The following is a 21,525-nucleotide window of genomic DNA, read 5'->3' on the forward strand; positions in this document are numbered from 1 at the left end:
CCCAAGGAGAGATACAGTGAAGAAAGGCCCCCAGGGCTGCTACACACACACACACACACACACACACACACACACACACACACACACACACACACACACACACACACACACTTTCTGGCCCCCACCCTTCCTCCCTTCCTTGTCTAGAATTGGGTCTGACGTCAAGGCCTCTAGTGAGCAAGCCTGTGCTCACTGCCCATAATGAATTAACTCCCTTTTTAATTCTTCCCCTCCAGCCACCTTCAGCTAGTTAGTTACAGGAGACTGGAGGCCTGCTCAAATCCTCCTGCCTTTCTGAACCACTGGTAAGTTGTCCTAATGGAAGCTATGCCCCATGGATTCTGAGAACAGCTTTGGAATATGCCAACGCCATTACACCCCTCACTGCAATAGACCCACAGATTGTGTGTGTGTGTGTGTGTGTGTGTGTGTGTGTGTGTGAGCGCGCCCACGGGCACACACACGTGCCATTAATGGGGCTTGAACTCAATGCTATTCCATAGCTTTCCGTGCTCTACATGATCATTCTACCACGTGAGCCACAGCTCCACTTCCAGCTTTTTGCTGATTAATTGGAGATGAGAGAGTCTCATGAACTTTCCTGCCCAGGCAGGCTTTGCACCATCATCTGAAGCTCTCAGCTTGCTGAGTAGCTAAGATTACAAGCATGAGCTACTGGCACTGGACCTGCTTTTGTAATTAAACCACCTTTTGACAAAACTTTAGTGTCTCATGAGTGTTATTTCTTTTGCTTTGCCTATCTGATAAGAACAGCCTTGGAGTAGAAGCTCAGCTCCTCTAGCCAGGCACCTCTCTTTTTCCTTTGTGCAAAATCAGCTGGTCAGTTTCAAACTCTTAGCCTTGACTAGATGAAGAGATGTGTTAAGTGGAAGGATCATTGCTGCCTGTTCTCCCATCCCCACAGACTGTGAGGACATTGAAGGGTCTTGTTGAGCAAAGGATCCCCAATCCCACACCTACAAAACATGGGGTGGTAAAGAGGGGGCAAGAAGTCACCAAGGACCTCTGATGGTAAGTTAGCATTCTTAAAAGAGACACAGTAGTAACCTACCACACAGATTGAATCAGTGCTAGGCAGTGGAGATCTCAGTACTGGTAGGATCACAGTCAGGGCCTGGAGTTGTCTCAGAAAAAAAAGTTGCTCTGCCCATTTCTCAAGACAAACTGAGAAGTCATCACTTCAAGTACAATGAGGAGGTAAAGGTGGATCAAATCTATGGAACCATCCAAGGGTAAATGGTAGCCAGAACTTCCCTCTGTTGCTCCTCTTTAGAACAAAGGTCCAACCCTAGAAAGCAACAATATTCCATCCTGACAGCAAATATCTATCTACCCCTCTAAGACAAGACATGGGCTGACACCCAAGAGCAAATTGTGGATTGGATCCATGGTCCAAATTACTTTGAGACTTGGTATTGCGACAATCAGTAGCTCATTTAAATTCTTACTGTGGGGATTCTTATTCTTATGCAATAAATGAGGAACAAGAGGCCAGAAGAAGTAAGATGCTCACCTGAGCTGACACTGTACTTTACCAAGTCTGAACTTTACCAAGGGCCCCACCCTTTCCCTTTGATGCTAGGCCTCTCTGTTACTGCTTCCTAGTATGTGGCAGACTCTAGATATTACTTATTCAGCAATAGCTCTTGTACAACAGGAAGTCGCAAACTTGTCCTGAAAAATCACAACAACAAGATGTGTTCATCTCTGTGTTGTGTGTATGAAAGGGGGGCAGGAGTGGTGGGAGACACACAAAAGTCATCAATTGTGGGATGTCACCTCCCAAAATCTGAGCTGCCATTTTGAAGAGATTCTGTCAAATGCAACTGAATTAGTTTTGAGTTGATTAACTTCTAAAACATCCTCAAAAACCCCCAACCTGTGTTATACACAATGGAATTCTACTCATCTATCATAAAGAATGATATTGTACCATTTGTAAGGAAATGGAAAGACCTGAAAAAATTATATTGAGTGAAGTAAGTCAGGCCCAGAGAAACACAGGTTGCATGGTTTCCCTCATTTGTGGTAGATAGAATGTGCCTACAAATCTACAAGTAAATACATTGGGTGGTTAAAAAGAATATACTGGGACATGATAAATTATGCAAGTCTCTAGGCATTCACATACAGTGAGACCATAGGAGGATATTCTTAGGAGAGGATCATAAAGGCACAATACCGGCTGGGAAGGTGGCTCAGTGGTGGAGTGCTTGCCTTATATGCTTGAAGCCCTGGGTTCAATTCCTCAGCACCACATAAGCAGAAAAAGCCGGAAGTGGGGCTGACGCTCAAGTGGTAGAGTGCTAGCCTTGAGCTGAAGAGCTGAGGGATAGCGCCCAGGCCCAGCTTTCAGGCCCCACAACCGACCAAAAAATAAAGGCACAATACCTATGTGCATCTGATCATATGAAATAATATTTATTGAAATGAACTCCAAGAAATAGAAACAAGAGGTTTTTTTTTTCTTTTTTTCTCATTTTCTTTTCTTTTCTTTCTTCCTTTTTTTTTTTGTCAGTCCTGGGGCTGGAACTTAGGGCCTGGGCACTGTGTCTGAGCTTCTTTTGCTCAAGGCTAGCACTCTACCATCTGAGGCATAGCCCCACTTCTGGCTTCTTCTGTATATATGGTATTGAGGAATCGAGTCCAAAGCTTCATGCATGCTAGGCAAGGACTCTACCACTGAGCCAACTTCCCAGCCCCAAGAAGTGTTTTTCTTTGTTGCTTTATTTTGTTTTCTTTCCCTTTTGCCTTGTTTGTTCATATATCTGTCTTTGGGAAGGTAAGAGGGGGCAGAGAAATGGAGGGACAAAGGGTCAACAAATGCAGCAGTGGTACTCACTAGATTCTTGGTTGAAAATGAACTATGCAACTTGTGGGTGGGAACAGAAGGGAAACACTGGAAGACAGCAAGGGAAGGGTGACATTGTCAAAAGAGAAATGTACTTTTATCTGACTTAGATAACTGTAACCCCTCCATATATCACCTTTATAATTACAATAAAATTCATGAAGGGAAAAAAGTAAAAGTAAAATAAAAACATAAAAAAACTAAAAGACAAAGCTAGGCATTGGTGGCTCACATCTATAATCCTAGCTATGCAGGGGGCGAGATATGAACACCATGGTTCAGAGCCAACCCCAGCAAGAAAGTGAAACTCTTAAATAAACTACTCAACAAAAAACTGGAAGTCAAGCTATGGCTCAAGGGGTAGAGTGCTAGCTTTGAGCAAAAAGAAGCTCAGAGACAGTGTGCAGGTCCTGAGGTCAAGCCCCAGGACTGGCAATAAATAAATAAATAACAAAAATTGGAAGGGATGTGATAGGAGAGGTGAGATGGAGATCCAGAGCCACTAGCTGGAAAAGGTTAGTTGATTAGTCACTACAGGTGTGTGTGTGTGTGTGTGTGTGTGTGTGTGTGTGAGTGTGTGTGCTGGTACTGGGGCTTAAACTCGGAGCGGATGCTGTCCCTTAGCTTTGTCACTCTAGGCTGGCGCTCTTCCTCTTATGCCACAATTTCATTTCTGGATTTTTGGTGGCTAATTGGAGATGATAATCTCACGGACTTTCCTTCCCTGACTGACTCCGAACTGCAATCCTCTGGTCTCAGGCCTCCTTAGCAGCTAAGATTACAGGTGTGAGTCACCAGTGCCTGGCCAGAATATTTTTGAAACACTGGAATTGGTAGAAAATTTAAGGGCCACTTGTATGTGTCTTTGTATATGCCTAGAGGCTACATCATGCTATGTGCCCCCAAATATCCTCTCATTCTAGAGATAAGCAGAACTCTGATATATGTAATCATGTGCTAAGACCCTGAGATACTGGCAAGCCTTCTAAATCATCCAGGAGAAAATTGGCTCTGAACAGTTATCAGCTGTCTTTCAGTGCTGGCTTTGAAACAGATGCCCCAGATACAGTGGTTCCTTGTGGTCAACCTGTACTGAGATCCTACTACGCGCTGACACTGTGCATAACTTCTTCCCTCCATCCTCCACTGCAGACCTTGATGAAGAGGGCTGATGCCTTCCTGGCCTCCACTGTTTATGCTGCTATTTCAGTTCACGCTGAGGCCGCAGTAGTTCTGCTAGCCCCAGGAAGTGCTGCATCCCCTGTAGTCCTGAGCAACTCCTAGCTTGGTTAAAGAGGATCTGGATGACCCTTCCTGTCTGTTCTCCCATCCCTGGCAACCCCATGTCAGAGGGGCGGGGCGGAGAGTTTGCCACATTGCTTGTCTCCCCTGCCATTTTCTCTTCAGCTCCCTCACTGGCCCTGTTTTTCAGACCTCTAGTAATAAAAACAAGCCAATAAAATGAACATGAAAATATATTCATTAGGATTTATAATGCTCATTAAAACTGCCTGTGTACGAAAGCATGACTTAGCTTCATATAAGTGGGAAAAAAATGCAAATTATACTGCATGCAAAGAAGATATTTCCCTAATCGTCCAATCAAATGCCAGCCCAATTATCTGTGGCCAACCCAATGGGTTAAAATTATACTCTCTTTCCTTGGACACAGTGAGGCGCCTGAAAGTGTTTCATTTTAATAAAAATGAAATCTGGACCCTGCAGAAAACCAGCTTCACTAATGACGTGTTTACACAGAGAAAGACAATTTCTAGTTAATGGTGATTACTACCGAGAACAAATTAAACTTCCTGGAGTATATGGGTTAGAGATAATGGGAAGGGGGGGAGTTATGGTTTTAGTGTGTGTGTGTGGCGGCATGGGGGGACAGGGCGATAGAGGAAGAAAGAAGCTAAGGAAGTCCAGAAGGAAGTTAAGATGCAGCAAGAGAGTTACAGTGTCTTGACGGTAGTAGTGGCTGGCAGCTAGCTCTGGGCTCTCAAAATCCCAGGGTCAGCTACCTTGGATTGGGACAGGGCTGGATTCTTTCTGCATGCTCAGGCCTCCTAGCATCTGCCATTCTGTCTCCCAGCCTCGTTGGGAAGGCAGGTAACTGATTCCTACCATTAACAGTCATCAGGAGCATATGGAAAGTGCTTCTTACTCCACTCCACTGGCTCAGTGATGAGACCAGAGGCAGGGCCAGGTCTCGGAGCGCTCACACAAAACCAAGTGAGCAAGTGAGCTAGCTCCGGTGGATAACTCCAGGAGACAGAACAATGCAATGAGAATGAAGATAGCAACCCCGTCATCACTTTACTACCTGCTACGGCTTGGACATGGTTTGAATGCATCTCCCAAGAGTTCATGTGCTGGAAGTATGGATCCCCATGTGATGATATTGAGAGATGGAGGCACTCTGGAGAAGTGGAACTAAATGGACATGGTGGTTCATGCCTGTAATCCCAGCCTTGAGAACTGAGGGCTTGTCCGGGCTACAAAGTAAGTTTGAGCTCACCCTTGGGCATAGAGAGACCCTTTCTCAAGAGAGAGGGAGATTGAGAACTGAACATGAGAGAGGATTGTTCTAGTGATCCTAGCCCCTGACTCTCTTACTTTCTCTCCTACCACTACGATGACATCTGCAAGAGGGTCTCACCAGAGCCAAGCAGAGGCCAGTGCCATTCTCTTGAACATCCAAGTCTGTGATCTAAATAAGCCTGTTTTCTTTATAGAGTGGCCAGCCCCAAGTATGTGTTACAGTGCAGAAAGTCCTTTACTAAGTCCTTACCATGGGCAGCCACCTTTTGAAAATGTGACCCCTTCATCATTATCTTCATCCTCATTTTTACATCAAGGAAATTGAAACTGAGAGAAGGTATATAACTGTCCAATGTCAGAGGCCTAGTAAGTAGAGAAACTGAGCATCAACCTTTTATGTGTCTGATTCCAATGTTCAGGTTCCTAATCATTCCTAATCATGAGCATACTGTTAATATCCCACAGGCTATAAAAGCTAAAGTCTCCAGCCAGGCACTGGTGGCTCATGCCTGTAATCCTAAATACTCAGAAGACTGAGATCTGAGGATCATGGTTTGAAGCCAGCCCAGGCAGATAAATCTGAGGGATCATTATCTTCAATTCACCAGCCAAACACCAGAAGTGGAGGTGTGGTTCAAGTGGTAGTTAGCCTTGAGTAAAAAGTTAAGCAAGGCCATGAGGCCCTGGTTCAAGAAGAAAACTAAATCTCCCACGCCCTTTCCAGCCAGAGTACCAAACTGCCTTTCCACTGGTTGGGCCATTGGAAGCCAGGTGGAGGCTCTTTCAATAGGAAAAAGTACCAGATTCCTTCTGGACCTCATCTTGCCTCTCTCCCACCTACTACTTCCAGGTGAACGGAGGGCAGGGACCAGCGATTCTCCAGTGCTGAGTGTTAATGCACGTTCTTTTGTAAACAAGAACAATCATTTGTGAACAGACCCAGATGCAAACAGTCCCCAAATCAGGAATTCCAGCTCAGAGGCACAGAATAATACAGCTTTGGGGAAGATTTAATAATAGTAAAATTAAAATTGTAACTGAAGCATAATGAAGAATGTGGTACAAGCAGGCACTACAAAGGAAAAGAGAAGAAGAAAAAAACCTACACAGATACACAGATTAGCCCCTATGGAATAGTGATTGGTTGAGAGCAACAGTAAACAATGCACAGAAACGCAACTTAATTATCTCGCAATCCTTAACATTCTACCAAAGCCGCATGGAAAGCTTTGATGTTGGCAGCAGAGGCGGCTGTGGGCTGTGGCAATAGCATTTCTCTCCCTGCTCCTGGATCAAGATCTTTCTGAGAAATCTGTAGCCACAACAGCAGCTAAGCCAGAGAAGAGCAGCAGGGTCCGTCTGTTGGGAAGCCAGGAAGCGACCAACTACCTGGGAAGAAAGCATGTCTCCAGAGCTACCAAGCCAGTGAGAGGGTGGTGAATGAGGGAGTTCTGAGGATCAGGGGTCCAAGGATGAGAATATTAATAGGAGGCTCAGACCACCACCAATACTGAAAGCTAGGCAAAGAGACCTTCTTGGGGAATCTAAGGCCTATTATACTCAGCATTGGTTTAGCTAGCACCAGTACTTTCTGGGTGGAATCTGGGTGCTCTCCTTCCCTAATCTTAAACACACACACACACACAGAGTTACAGCATGGGCATGGGCGTGTTCCTGATATTCTACTCCAGAGGGACCTACCTAGGCTTGGATAATGTATAACTTGGAGCAGCAAACAAGAGACTCAGAGGAAGGCAGACACTTAGTTCTGAGTCACAGGTCTTTTTTTTAAGGATGTTCACAAAGACTTCCAGAGATGAAGAATTGATTGGATGTCAGATCCAAAATCCTAGGTCCTGAAGACTCTGTTCTCTCTTCTGAACTTCTCCAAGAAAGTGGGAACATGGTATTTCAGCCACCCATCCATTCCTTCCTCTGGGTGGGGTAATGTTAGGAAAAGGGCGATTTTCATGGTGGATGATTGGTTAGTGGGTTAAATGCAGTTCTCCCTGGAGATAAGAGGGCTGGACAAGATGATCTCTCCAAGGTTCCAGGAATGTGAGAAACAGACCTTGTAGTTCATGAAGTCCCTGAATCACAAGTTCACTCAGATCTCCCCCACTTTTATCTCTGCATGTCCAATTCCCCAGGCAGGCTCCTGGCTTTGTTCATTTGGATCTTGATGCACAATTAAGTCATTCTTGGATCTAGGAGGCCCTGGCCTCTTCCTTGTCGCGGGACTTTACGGCATCCGTCTCTGTCTGGGCCCACTCAGAGGCTCACCTGGTGAGGGGATGGGTACCAGCAGCACTGCTTGTGAGGGGAGTGATGCTTCTCCTTGCACTGGAATGGGGTTATTGCTGGAGTTCCCCAGTGGTTGCCTCTCTGCAATGAAATACGTTTTCTGACGCCTCAGGACTAGAGCATCACTGGGCACATGGGAAATTTCTGACCTCCAGATATAAGTGAAGCTGGGGTTCATGGCAATGAGGGGTCACGTGGGATCCTAGAAATGTCCCAAGGCTCTGGAAATGGTGGAAGCAGGTCTACAACTCTTGACTAGATAGTACCAGGCATGGCTTAGAACCCTGGGCATGTTGTAGTTCCTTTCCTCTGTCTAATACAGGTTTTTAATCCTGCTGAGCCCACCAACTGGCTCTACCACCTCTGACAGCCATTTTCCTTTCTGAATGGCTTTATTTTTTCATCTATAAAATGGAGACAAGCGTCCACTCATTTCGTCTGCTGGGCTACACACTTTGAAAGAATAGCACCACAGACTCATCACTGCCACAGCCTCAGTCTTTAGCTGGGCACCTGGAAGGTTCTCAATAAATATTGATAAACAAAATGCTATTTTGCTTGTTTGTTCTTGTGGTGCAGTGGATGGATCACAGGGCTTAATGCATGTGAGGCAAATGCTGTACCATTGATTGACCTATACCTCCAGCTCAACAGAGACACATGTTGTCTAGCTTCATTTTAGGGTTCTAAGACTTCTTACCCTATTCTGCCAATTACTGTGCATTAGGTGAGCCTGTTTTCCAAGTCCCTTGAGCTCAGGAGGTCTAATTTGTTGTACTGCAGAGCTCCCATGGGATTTCAGACTTAGAATTCACCTGACATTGTCCTTGGTGTTATGGAAAGCAACATTCATATGAGGGCTGAGCTCTGGAGTAGGAGGGAAAGACAGCACAGGCAAAGGACTCTGTGTCACTCACCTGCACGTACAACTCTTCCTTTCAGCTATGATCTAATCTGGAGTTTAGGTGACCCCTCTCCATTTAGGCAGGATATAACTGACTGATCGCTTCATTTGAAAGATATGATAGACAGGCTTACTAAGCTCAGGTAGGGAAAAACACTTACCCAAAGTCACACCAGTTATTTATGACCAGGCCAGGCCTCAAAACCCAGATCCCAAAGCTAGTACAATATATTTGTCCCTTGGTAGCCTGGGAGATTCATTCTAGGATTTTAGGATTCTTCATAAAATCTGTAGCTACTCTAATCTCTTATATAAATAAAATAGCATAGTATTTGCATATAACCTATGCACATTCTCCTGTCTACCTCAAATGATCTCTAGATTGCTTATAATACCTATTACAATGTAAATGCTATGTAAATAGTTGTTATACTGTTGTAGGTTATTTTTTTTTAATAATGGCAAAGAAGTCTGTGTTTGGAACCGAGACCATCTCTTTTTTTCTGAGTATTTACCATCCTTGGTTACTTAAAGCTGCAGAACTGACAGATGTCAGATACTGACTGTACTTCCTTACTCCCATCTTGTCCCTTAGCTGTTCTCACTGGGTGCCTTGGGACTGTGGCAGAGCTCTGACTCCACAAGCTCTGGAGAGAATTGTTGAAGAGGTGACTCCATCCCTCTGGAGGACAGAATCTTCCAGCTCCCCACATCAGTGTTGGAAGAATGGCAATCAGAGAGAATGATTTGAGGTTTGGGGAGACAGAAAACCCATCAGTGCTCTTTCCACTTGAGTATTTAAAGACACGATTTATTCTTTGTAAAAAAAAAAAAAAAAGCTGCTTGGAAATTGCCCCGGTGCTACATTTTTGCTGAAGACGTCAGATGTGTACACCTCTTCACTCCAGTTGTCTAATAGCGCAAGTGCTGTGTGTCTCCATCTCCATTTGTTTGTTTCCTTGGGGGTGCATTCTCTCCAGTCTCTGAGAGCCAGAGGAAGCCTGGTGTGTTACATAAGCACCTCATCAAAACAAACATCCAGCTAGACTCTGCTGCTCCAGTCCTCCCACTCAGGAGGAGCTCTTACCTTGGCTCTTAGAATTTACCAGGGTGCTGAGAGATTTTGTTCCAGATAAGTGCCCCCTGATTACTAAGCAGACCCCTTGGGGGTGGGAGTGGGGATATAGAGTCTAACCTGTAGCCTAGCTGGTCAGCTGGATTCTCTGGTGATAGAGAGTTGGGAATCTTACTTTGACCTCTAGAATCCCCCTTGAGCATCTAGGTCTCCCTGACAACATTTATTTATTCACAGAATGCCTAGTGTGTGCTAGCCCCTATGGCACCCAGGATATATAGAAGAGGCAGCCAAGCTCCCTTCCTTAAAAAGCCAAAGTATAGCAGAGGTGACAGACATGCAAAGAATTAACAGCAAGTCAGCAGGGCTCTAACTGAGCAAGGTGTATATTCGGAAACCAAGGGGAAGGAAATACTAACTGGGGAAGGGGAAAGGGTAGAGCAGGCAGAGCCTTTGCACAGCGCCTAAAGGACCTGTCTGTCAGCAAGGACACAGCCAAGTCCCTCTTCTGGGCCTCAAAGGCACCGAGGCTGGCTCTGGACTGACTAGACTCCCTCTTTCCTTTGTTCTAGGGAGGATACTGATGTCCTTGGCAGCTTGTTAATTTCTCGTTGTGCCTCAGTTTCTTCATTTTTTATGGTAGAGACAGTAATAATAACATCTGCCTGATTGGACTGAGATGAGAACTACATGAGATACTGTACATAATCACATGAAAGGCTGCCTAGAAAATAGTAGGCTTCCATCAATGGGAGACACTCGGCTGTCATTTTAATTTCTGTTATAGCTGGTGTTGGCAAGCTTCGAAGGACCCTGAAGAAAATATCCAGAGACATAAGGACACGTCTAATTGTACGGAAATTCTTCACTTCTAACATATCAAGAAGGACTTCCTTCTTCCTTCCTGCCTCTGAAGGAGGCGTGGCTAGTTTGAGCAACATTCCCAGGCCTTGGCAGAGGCCATGCTGTTCCAGATGCTCATGCCCTCACTCCCTCCCCTCCCTCCCCTCCACACTGCCATTTCTCCATCTGGGCCCCTCATACATTGACACCATGTCTATCTTCAGTCTAACCATCACTCCCTCTTGCTGTCTACAAGGTCTCTTTTTCATTGTCTTTCTCCAATTCATTGTACATACTGAAGCCATCTTTCCGAAACACAGATCTGGCCAAATCAATCCCAAGAACTCTTTCACATTCCACCACTACTCCCTCAGGATCATGGCCTTCAAGACTCTCCTTGATCTCCAGCCCTACCTCTATCCCTGACTAAGCATCTGCCAGATGGAAAATTTTGCATTTCCCTTCACCTGCCAAGCTATCTCTGGCTACCAGGACTTGATTCATGAAGTTCCTCTGCCTGAGGTTATTCCAACCATTCCTTCACTACTTGGCTAACTCCTGATCCTCCAGGTATCAGCCCAGACCACTCTGCCTCTAGGAGCCTCCCTGCATCCCACGAGACTTTCCGAGGTGCCCTCCTGGCTGCTCACAGAGTGTCTGCCTGTGCCTGATTACAGCACTTAATGTATTGTAGCGAGGTGCCTGCTTGCGAATCATCTGTCTCTATTTCTCCAAAAGGGCATATCCTCAGCCTGAATAATGCCTGAATACAGTGGGTAGGGAAAAAAAAAATAGAACCTGTGCTGAATGAACGACAAAAGGAGAAATAGACAATGAGCAAATGAATGAAGGAATAAATGAATGAACCAGGACAGAGGAACTGCAAACGACCTGATTCATACAAAATAATGCATAACAAGAGGGCATCCCCACAGTCGAATCTGAGCACATACTGCAGAAAGTAGTGACAGGATAGAGGCATGAAGAGGCTTGGGGGCGAATCCAGCATGCACTGAACAAGAGAGTAAGGGGTGGGGACTAGCAGAAAGGCAGTGGGGACTTTGGCATGGAAGGCCCTTTTTTATCCAGATTCCCTGTGCTCCATTTGCATAAGTCCTAGCAACCTAAGAACAAAGTCTCTTCAATAAGGGGACTTCTACTATTTCATAAACTTTCTTTAAATTAAAATCTAGGAGACGCACACGCGCGCGCACACACACACTCACACACATATACCCCACAGACATCTTCGTCGCTGAAAAGTTGCTCCCTATAAAATAAAAGAAGCTGTTTAAATGTCTTCCTTCCAAGCTAGCCCCACAGAGCTGGAGCTGAGAATACATTAGCCTTTAATGAAGTGAGACTCTCATCTTGCAGGAGACACCTCATTTAGCGCAATTGTTTCAGAGCCATTACAGAAAGACAATTACAAGGAAGCGGGGAGAGTAATTGGAAATGCTGGCAGGAGTTGGGCGAAATGATAATAAATAAAAATATTCAACCTAATAAGCTTCCAGGAGGGGGTGGGATGAAGAAAATCAACATAATTAGAACTGAACCTTAGCAAGGAAAAACAGACAGCAGGGTGGCAAGTGCTCAACTTGTACAGGAAGAAAGAAGTCACATGCTGCTGGTGGGGGGGGGGGACGACCTGAAGGCAGATGGCCCCTCCCAGAAGCTTCCAGAGAGTGAAAGGGAAGCCCACAGGCCAGGATGCATTGAGGGGCACAGAAATCTTTGTGCATGAAAATAAAAAAGCAGGCCCAACCTGGCACAGTCAGAGGTTCCTCATATGCTGAGAGGAGCAGAGGGAAGAGCCTTAGCCCAGGCCTATTCTGCCACTACTGGAGTTCTACTGGTACCCGAGAATCTGGGTTTGTGAGCCTCTGTTCTCTCATCTTGGCATGTTCTTGGCTCTCTCTGTTGTCCTGTCTTCCTCTCATGTTCAATCCTTTATCTGATAGGTCCCCTTCTTTGGTTCTGAAATTTCAACAAGGGAGTCTAGAAGTTAAGCTGAGCAACTTGGCCTAAACACCCCTGCTATCAAATCATTCCTGGCCTTCTCTTCTTCCCCCAGGGAGTGCTGCCCCTCCATTTCTATCTGTGCTCTAGCTGTGCCCAACGGGGACCAGCTCAGTTCCCAGACCACAAGTGCATTTTCTGAGAGGCCGGCTTCTTCCTAAGAGACTATGAGCATTGCAGCATTTGCAGAGGAAATGATATGAGGCCTGGGATTGGTTTCCAAATGACCCCATTGAACAGGGGAGGGCTGATGGTCGCCAAAGCTGAGTAATATATCCATAGAGTTCATGATACACTGTTTGTTCTAGTTTGTTTTTTTTTTTTAATCTGTTAGAAAGTTTACGTTAGGAAAATGTCTAGCCTAGTTGTTTTTTTTTGGGGGGGGAGGGGAGAAGAAGACAGAAAGAAACACAAGTAACTTGAGATCAAACTTGTTACCCCAGTACCTAAGCTGGAACACAGTATATGTGGGCATATACTTACTTACCACATGATGATTCTCTAGTAAAGTTATTAAGTGTGCTCTTTGGAAGTAAATACCGGTGGAGTACACCAAAACCGAATTTGAAAACTTTAGGAGATTTTCTAAGTTCACACCTGTAATCCTAGCTACACAGGAGGAAGAGATCTAAGAATCACAGTTTGAAGCCAGCCCAAAGCAAACAAACCCATGAGACTCTTATCTCTAATTAACCAGCAAAAGGCCAGAAGTGGAAGTGTGGCTTAAGTGGTAGAGCAAAAAAAGCTAAGCAAAAGCATGAGGCCTGGAGTTCAAGTCCTTTTTACTGGCACACATACACACCAAAAAGTAGATTCTCCAATAGTCAATGTAGATGTAGTCAAATCTGTGTCTTTCCCACCACACCTATTTGTGTCAGTCATATGCCAGACCCTGGAAAGTCAGGAATATAGGATCCCTACCTTCCCCTGAGTTCCTTTCCTTAAGGACTTCGCCATCTAGAGAGATGCTAGTTATACAGCTTCAGGCTTGAGGTGAGGTCATAATAAGAGTCATTTGCCAGAGACACTAGTCTTACTCAAAATGTAAGCATTGGACTGTCATTGGTGGCCCAGTGGTCTAAGTCCACAGTCTTCAAATATCCTTACAATTATGGCAGTAAAACAGTTTAACACCCACCTCCAATGTATACACATATAAACATCCATGTGTATGTGTACAGATACAGATGTATATTCACACATACATATATTAAACATACCAATATATGGCATATTTTTATGGAACACATTCAAAAATATTCAAAAATAGAGGGTCAAACAGGCGGGATGCTGGTAGCTTATGCCTGAAATCCTAGCTAATCAGGAGGCTGAGATCTGATTATTGCAGTTCAAAGCCAGCCTGGGCAGGAAAGTCCTTGTGAGCCTCTTATCTCCAATTAACCACTCAAAAAAACAAACAACAACAAAAGAAGTAAGTGGAGCTGTGGCTCAAAAGTGGTAGAGCAAAAGAGTTCAAGGACAATGCTTATATCCTGAGTTCAAGATCCATGACTGACAAAAATAATAAAAAAAGAGGGCCAACAGGATGTTTTTTTTAATACATATAAATAAAGTTGAGATGTTTGCTTTTCTTATTCCAATGTTCTATCTTGCTTGGTTTTAGAAGTGTATGTACACTATCAGTATCTTGGGATCTGTGAGGGTACACATGCGCGCGTGCACACACACACACACACACATACACACACGCACAAACACACAAGTAATTCCAATCTACTTGGTATAGTAAGCAGAATTTAACACCTGGTTTTCTTTTGCTGGTCAGAGTATTTTGTTTCCAGCAATTGGTAGCAAATGCACCTGCAAGTCCATTAGAAGCTTGGGGCAGAAAACTCAAAGCCAAGGAACTCAGATGCCTTCCTCTCAAATAAACTAGGAGTAGCCACCCTTCCACTAGGCAACTATGTATTGCCAATCAGAAGATGGCAGTCCATTCCATACAGGGAGGGCTAGAAAGGCATCAGCCATGGACCCTGTACTTCCCCAGTTGGGTGGGACAAGCACAGAACCACCTGGGATCAGTTGGGATTTGGGATCTGTGAAGGGAGAAATGCTTTCTGATTCTGAAAGAGGTAACAGAGTTGCTAGGAAGGATTTGGATATGAAGAGAGAGAAGAAAGGCTCTGGAAAAAAGGAAATGTTCTTGGCAAAGGACACTAAAGGGGACTAATTTTCTCTGCCTCTTTTGCTTCCAGATGGAGATCCTGTATCCTGAGGCTGGGTGGGACAAAATGAATACTTAATAGAATAGTGAAAGAAGAGGCAAATGTAAAAAGAAAGGCTCACAAGGCGGAGCTCCCTGGAAACTAAAGATGGAGGCTGCACTTCTGACCCACCCAACCATCCCCAACACCCAACATCCCCTCCAGTAGTGAAGGAAGCCACTAAAGTGGTCAAACAAAACAATCATTCATCCAAGGCTGAGAGAGGAAGGCAGTTCTAACCATGAAGTCAGTACCATGTGCCCTACAAGTGAGACACAAGAGATGACCGACTGGAGCCCATGCTGGCTCCAGAATCCCATAGTTGTGTTTCTGGAAACCTTTACTGGAGCTGAGACATGACTAGTAAAGGCAGGATTGAAACCTGGCGTCATGACATCATAGACAGAGGCCCAGTTACACATTGGGCATTCATCAAAGGTAAACCGCTACGAGGGGCATTTACCACTGTGAACCTGGGTTCTCACCAGGTAAATGAGGGCAATGGAAGGCATTTGGGACAGAAGCAGAGAAGTGTGAAAAGGTGCAGTACTCCCAAAATCCTTCTGGGAAGGCAGATGGTCCTAGAATCTGACAATCCCAAAGAAAGCCGTAAGTGTTGGTATCCTGAGAAGACATGAGGGACCCTGCTATGAAGGGTCCTTTCGGACTGATCTTACTGTGCCTAGCACTAGCACTGAGTGCTAGGCACAGTCAGTACCTATTAAATGTGTTTTGATTGTAGACTGTTATTTCTTGGAAGTAAGGGCTGGGATTAGCAATTCATTCTTATAAAGCCCTAGGCAGTGCCACATGCTGAGATGCATTTATTAAAGTATTTTGATGAGAGAGGGAGGGAGGAGATGAGGAAAGGGAGGAGGCAGAGCTGAAACCAAGGGGAGGGGTGGCCACTCTCACTTCCAAACATCCAAGTTCACAGAACTAAAGCCTAGGATCTAAGAGGGTAAGGTGAAATTAGGCATTGGTGGCTCACACGTGTAACCCTAGCTACTGAGAAGGCTGAGATCTTCAGATGCTGATTCCAAGCCAGGTCAGGTGGGAAAGTTCCTGAGAATCTTATCTCCAATTAACAACTGGGGGGGGGGAGCAGAAAGTAGAGCTGTGGCTCAAATGGTAGAGCACTAGCATTGAACAAAAGAGCTACCAGGCTTTGAGTTCCAGCCCCCAATATCTGTATACACACACACACACACAAACGAAGATAGAAAGGAGCAGTGGAGGGGCTGGGAAGGTGGCTCAGTGGTAGAGTGCTTGCCTTGCATGCATGAGGCCCTGGGTTCAATTCCTCAGCACCACATAAGCAGAGAAAGCCAGAAGTGGGGCTGAGGCTCAAGTGATAGAGCTCTAGTCTACAGCTGAAGAGCTGAGGGACAGTGCCCAGGCCCAGAGTTCAGGCCCCACAACCGACAAAAAGAAAAAAAGAAAGGAGCAGTGGAAAAGACTGAAATGCCACACAGAGATGCCCTAAGGGTTGAGCAGACCTCTCATTTCCTTTAATTTCACCATGGCCCTGTGAGATAAGATGATTATTATTATTTCCCACATCCTTAACTAATGGGGAAAACTAAGGCAAAGGCAAAGTCCTACCTGGTAGGAGGGAAGACTAAGAGAGCAAGGACTTGAGGTGGAATCCATTGCTCTTGCACTGGACGATCTCATTCAGATGCAGGACACACTTAGGGAGGGAAAGGAGGGTAGACACCAATAAGACCTGATGGCCCAGGTCCAGGTGCCTTCCTGTTTGTTCTGCTGAAGCACATCTGTAGATGAAATCCAAGAGCACCCATCTCTTCAGTGCCTCAGGGCCTGGGCTAAGATAGTGGCTGCAACTCTAGGACCTGGAAGATTCTATGAAAGGAAGCTCAGAAGGATCTTACTGGATAAGTCTACAGCCACCTCCCACCCTCTTCTCACCCTGGGTCCTGATTTTTTTATAGTTTGCATCTACAAGAACAATGCCCATCTTAAAAAACCTTTGAGTCCCTCAGCCCCTGACACTGCCTCCTTCTGGGAGCTTTAAATCCCAGCTTGGCCTCTTCCATAAAACCTATTCTGTATCAGGCAAGTTGTTGCTTCCTCTGAGCCTCAGTTTCCCCATTCAGTGCTGAGAGATTCAATGATCTCTAAGATCTTTCAAATAACCTGTAAGTCTCTTTAATCTTCAGACTTATTTTTTCTCTCTGCCCTAGCCTACCTATCCCCCTCACCTGCAAGAAAAAGCAAGGATTTCTTTCCTTTAGTGAGTTTACTGTAGGCTGATCTTGGCCATCACAGGTCCCCTGGGAATCCAAGGTTAAGCCCTCCTAAGAGTAGCCAGGCAACTGTAGAATTAGGTCAGAGTATGCAGGTTGGGAAGAGAAAGTTGGGAAAGGTAATAAAGATTCAGATTCACAACCTATCATCCCTCACCCAATTACTTGAGAGAGATCCAGAGGATCAACATTTGAGGCCAGAGTAGGCCAATGAAGATCCAAAGATTCCCATATCTTAGTCAACAAACTGGGTATGGTGGAATGTTCTTTTAATTCCAGTTATATAGAAGGCATAGGTAGGAGGTTCATGATTCCAAGTTGGCCTAGGGCAAAAGGTGTGATCCTAGCTGAAAAGTAATTTAAAGCAAGGCCTAGAGGCATGGTTCATGTGGCAGAGTGCTTGCCTAACCATGTCAAGGCCTTGAGTTCAAATCCTAGTACCTTAAAAAAAAAAAGACAGAAAGAAAGATCTCAAGTGGCTTCATTAGAGAGTATCATCCCCAGGAGAGTAGAAAACAGTCTTTGGAGTCATGGATACTTAGTTCAAATCCCACCTGCTCCATTTTCCAGCCTTTTTTTTTTTCCTTCCAGATCTATGAGCCCAAGTCTTTGCCTTTTGGAACTGTGGCTTCCTGGTTCAGCTCTGAGGGCCTGTGGGAGGGTTACAACAGATACAGCACTCAGTGCTGTCCCACAGAGAGACAACCCTGCCATTCCTCCAGGGTTCCTAGCATACTAGCAGGGTCTTCTACTTGACCATCACTGGAATTACATGGTATAAGGGACAAACAACTATCTGCAATGCTCAGCCAGTCATGAAGGCTGGGCAGTTTCATGATGGAAAAAAACCTCAACTTCCAGCAGGGAAGGGGGGGGGGAGAGGGAGGGAAGATCCAGGTATGTCACTTGAGTGTGATACACATTAAACAAAAGAAAAAAAGGGGTGGGGGAGGCTGGGCACTAGTGGCTCAGGCCTTTAATCCTATCTACTCTACTAGGGAGGCTGAGATCTGAGGACTGGGGTTCAAAGCCTGCCCGGACTGGAAAGTCTGTAAGATTCATGTCTACAATTAACCACCAGAAAACCAGAAGTGGTGCTGTGGCTTGAAGTAGTAGAGTGCGAGCCTTGAGCAAAAAAAGCTCCCAGGTCCTGAGTTCAAGCCCATGACTGACAAAAAAGAAAGAAATTGAGTTTAGAGTTATAAAACAATAACAGTAAACTCCTTTTGTCTCTGCAGGGATTTGCCCCAAATGGGAATCAGAGACATTCATTAAACTCACCCAACTTCCAGGCAGTCCTGAGCCCTTCTATTGTGTCTCCCACCCCTCCTTGGGGGTCTCCTGCACCACTAAGTAGCTCCTGACAAGCTCACAGCCTGGAGAAGGGTCTGCCTGGTGGGCTCACCTCACAGGCGCTCCACCCTTCCCCAGGCGCCCACCCCAGCCTAGCCTAATTCAGTCCTAAGTATTCCTAAGGTGCCTTCCAATTTCCCGCTGTAATAAATGGCACAGAATGCAAATGGAGGTGGATGTGGGACACAGATGTTTGCACTAATTTAATTGAGGGAACACCTTGGATTAAACACTTTGCAAAACACTCACAAATAGGTTCAGTGCATTTGGTAATGAAAAGCCTCCCAGCCCCCTGGCACTTTGCTGAGCTGCCTGGGGCTGGGAGTGGGAGGGCTTGGAGGTGGGGGGGTAGCCGGATGGCGGGCAGGGAGAAGCCCAGAGTGGGCAGGAGCAAGAGCTTTGAACCTGAGGAGAAGGCATAGGAGCCAGGCCCCTGGGAATGGGGAGGGAAGCTTCCAGCAGATCCTCTACCAGCTGGAGCCCACCCGACAAAGAGCCAGAATCTGGAAGGGCTGGGGATGAGGGAGGAAGCATCTGTCTCCTCAGGTGGACAGCTGCTCATCTATAAGGGTCAGCAACAGGCAGGTGCTCCCCAAACACAGGGTGCAGCTACAACCTGGGGGTTCTGCGGAGCCAGCAGAGGCCTGTATGAGATCCCCGTGCCCAGCATCTGCCTGGCTGCTGTGGGTGAGGTATAGACTAGAGTCCAGGCACAGTGTGATAAATACCCTCAGGGAGGGGTAATTGGGAGTTAAGAAATGGGGCAGCAGATTGGCATGAGAGGGGGATCAAAATACCAGTGGAAGCTGTGTGTGGTAGATCAGACCTATAATCCTAGCACTCAGAAGAGGGGTAAAGGATTGGGAGTTCCAAGCTAGCTTGGGCTACATAGTAAGACCTTATCCCTTACCTCAAAGAAGAAAAGAACAGCATTCTTAGCAGAGGGAAAAACATATGCAAAGATAATACTGCCAGACTAGAGAGAGAGAGAAAGAGAATATTCACATAGTCTGTGCCCACTTAGGGAGATAGATGGCTTGAATGAAGATGGGCTACTTCCCCCGAAAGCCCTCCTTCTGTCCTTCCATATCAATGCCAACCAAAGGAGGGAGGGGATAAGGGTCTCTAGACTAAACTCCCAGGCCAGTTTCTGCACTCTCCCCCCCCCCCCGCACCAAACTTCCACAGACAGAATCTAGAATCAGTGCCTATAATGATGGCTCCTTAAGTCTCAGAGTTCAAACCAGGCCTGCATGAATTTTTTTTTTATTCCTGAAAACAGAATCCTTCGTTTTCAAACACAATCATCACTTCAAGTATAATAACCGTTATAATAATAACCTCTTCTCCTTGTGCAGTGCTTTATAGTTTATAAAACACTTCCTCATTTTCCTTTAATCCTCCTCTATATCCCTTCCAGAAAGACAGAGTAGGGAGTGTGAGGCTTTCACTTCCTAGAAAACAATGAAATTCTCCCATAGCAAAGCCTACGGCTCACTCAGTCTGTCTGACAGTAGAGCATCGGTTTGTTCAGTCCTTCACTGGAACCTATGCTGAGTACTTGTAAAGCACTTGCTGTTCTTAGAAACACTGGACTCAGAGCATAGCATAATCAGGATGTTTGGGTGATCATAAGTCTTGGATGAAGACACAGCCCACTGACAGATAGCTCTGGGCCAAAAGTAGAACATTACAACTAAAACTAAAATCAAGCCGGGTGCCTGAGGCTTATGCCTGTGATTGTAGCTATTCAGGAGGCTGAGATCTGAAGATCACAGTTCAAAGCCAGCCCAGGCAGGAAAGTCCATTGAGACTCTTATCTCCAATTAACCACCAGAAAACTGGAAATTGCACTGTGTCTCAAAGTGGTAGAGTGCTAGCCTTGAGTAGAAGAGTTCAGAGACAGCACCCAGGCCTGAATTCAAGCCCCATGACCAACAAATAAATTAATTAAAAACTAAAATCAGGTGAAACCAAGAAAGATACAAAATCACTCCCTTCAAAAATTGCCTTCTTAAGCCAGGCACTGGTGGCTCACATCTGTAATCCTAGCTACTCAGGAGGCTGAGATCTGAGGACCCTGGTTTGATGTCTGCTAGGGAAGAAAAGTCCATGAGACTTATCTCCAATAAACTACTCCAAAAGCTAGAAGTAGTACTGTGGCTCAAAGTGATATACAGCACTAGCCTTGAATACAAAGAAGCTCAGAGACAGCTCCCAGCCCTGAGTTCAAGCCCCAGCACCAGGAAAACAAAAACAAAAAACAAAAAAAAAAATCTGCCTTCCATCACACACACACACACACACACACACACACACACACACACACACTCATCAAACATGAAGATTTGAGCCATTCCTCTTGATCTAACCCTCAATGACATAGGACACAGCCTCTACCTGGATCATCTCTGTACTAGCTGGGCCATAGTCCAGAACAGCCTAGAAGCTGCAGCTGGTGGCCACCCTCGGGTCCCATTCCTTCCTCCAGAACCAACAGATGTAGGAACAGACCTGCAGGCAGCCTGGCACACAAGTGAGCCCTAATGTCACAGGGAATAAGTAAATACGTCTTTCTAGGGTAGCTCAGGATGAAGTTGGGATGGATGAATGGATGGTTGGGAGGAGAAAGGCTGACAGCAATTCACATTCACTTCTCTACAGGAAGATCCTGGAAGTGGGGGGCGGTGCATGTGGAGGGGAATGAGCCATGCCCTCTGATGAGGTCAGAGAAGTCTCTGTTCTGTGTGAAATGAGATGCTGGCCACTTGGTACAGGACTCAGTACACAGGAGATGGAAAAAGAAAATGCTTTCCTACCTATGGAATAAAGATAAATGGAGAAGGCAGGTGACCCTGCATGGCCTGAGCAAAGAGCAGCCTCCTGACCCCCACCACCATCCTTCTGTGGCTGGAAAGGAGCTTAAAGAGTAACCTCCAGCCAGGCGCCGGTGGCTCACACCTGTAATCCTAGCTACTCAAGGAGGCTGAGATCTGAGGATCGCCGTTCAAAGCCAGCCTGGGCAGCTTATCTCTTATCTCCAATAAACCACCAGAAAACCGGAAGTGGCACTGTGGCTCAAGTGGTAGAGTGCTTGCTTTGAACTGAAGAACTGA

This window comes from Dipodomys ordii, unplaced genomic scaffold (genome assembly GCF_000151885.1).
Source record: "Dipodomys ordii isolate 6190 unplaced genomic scaffold, Dord_2.0 Scaffold10, whole genome shotgun sequence".
NCBI lineage: Eukaryota > Metazoa > Chordata > Mammalia > Rodentia > Heteromyidae > Dipodomys > Dipodomys ordii.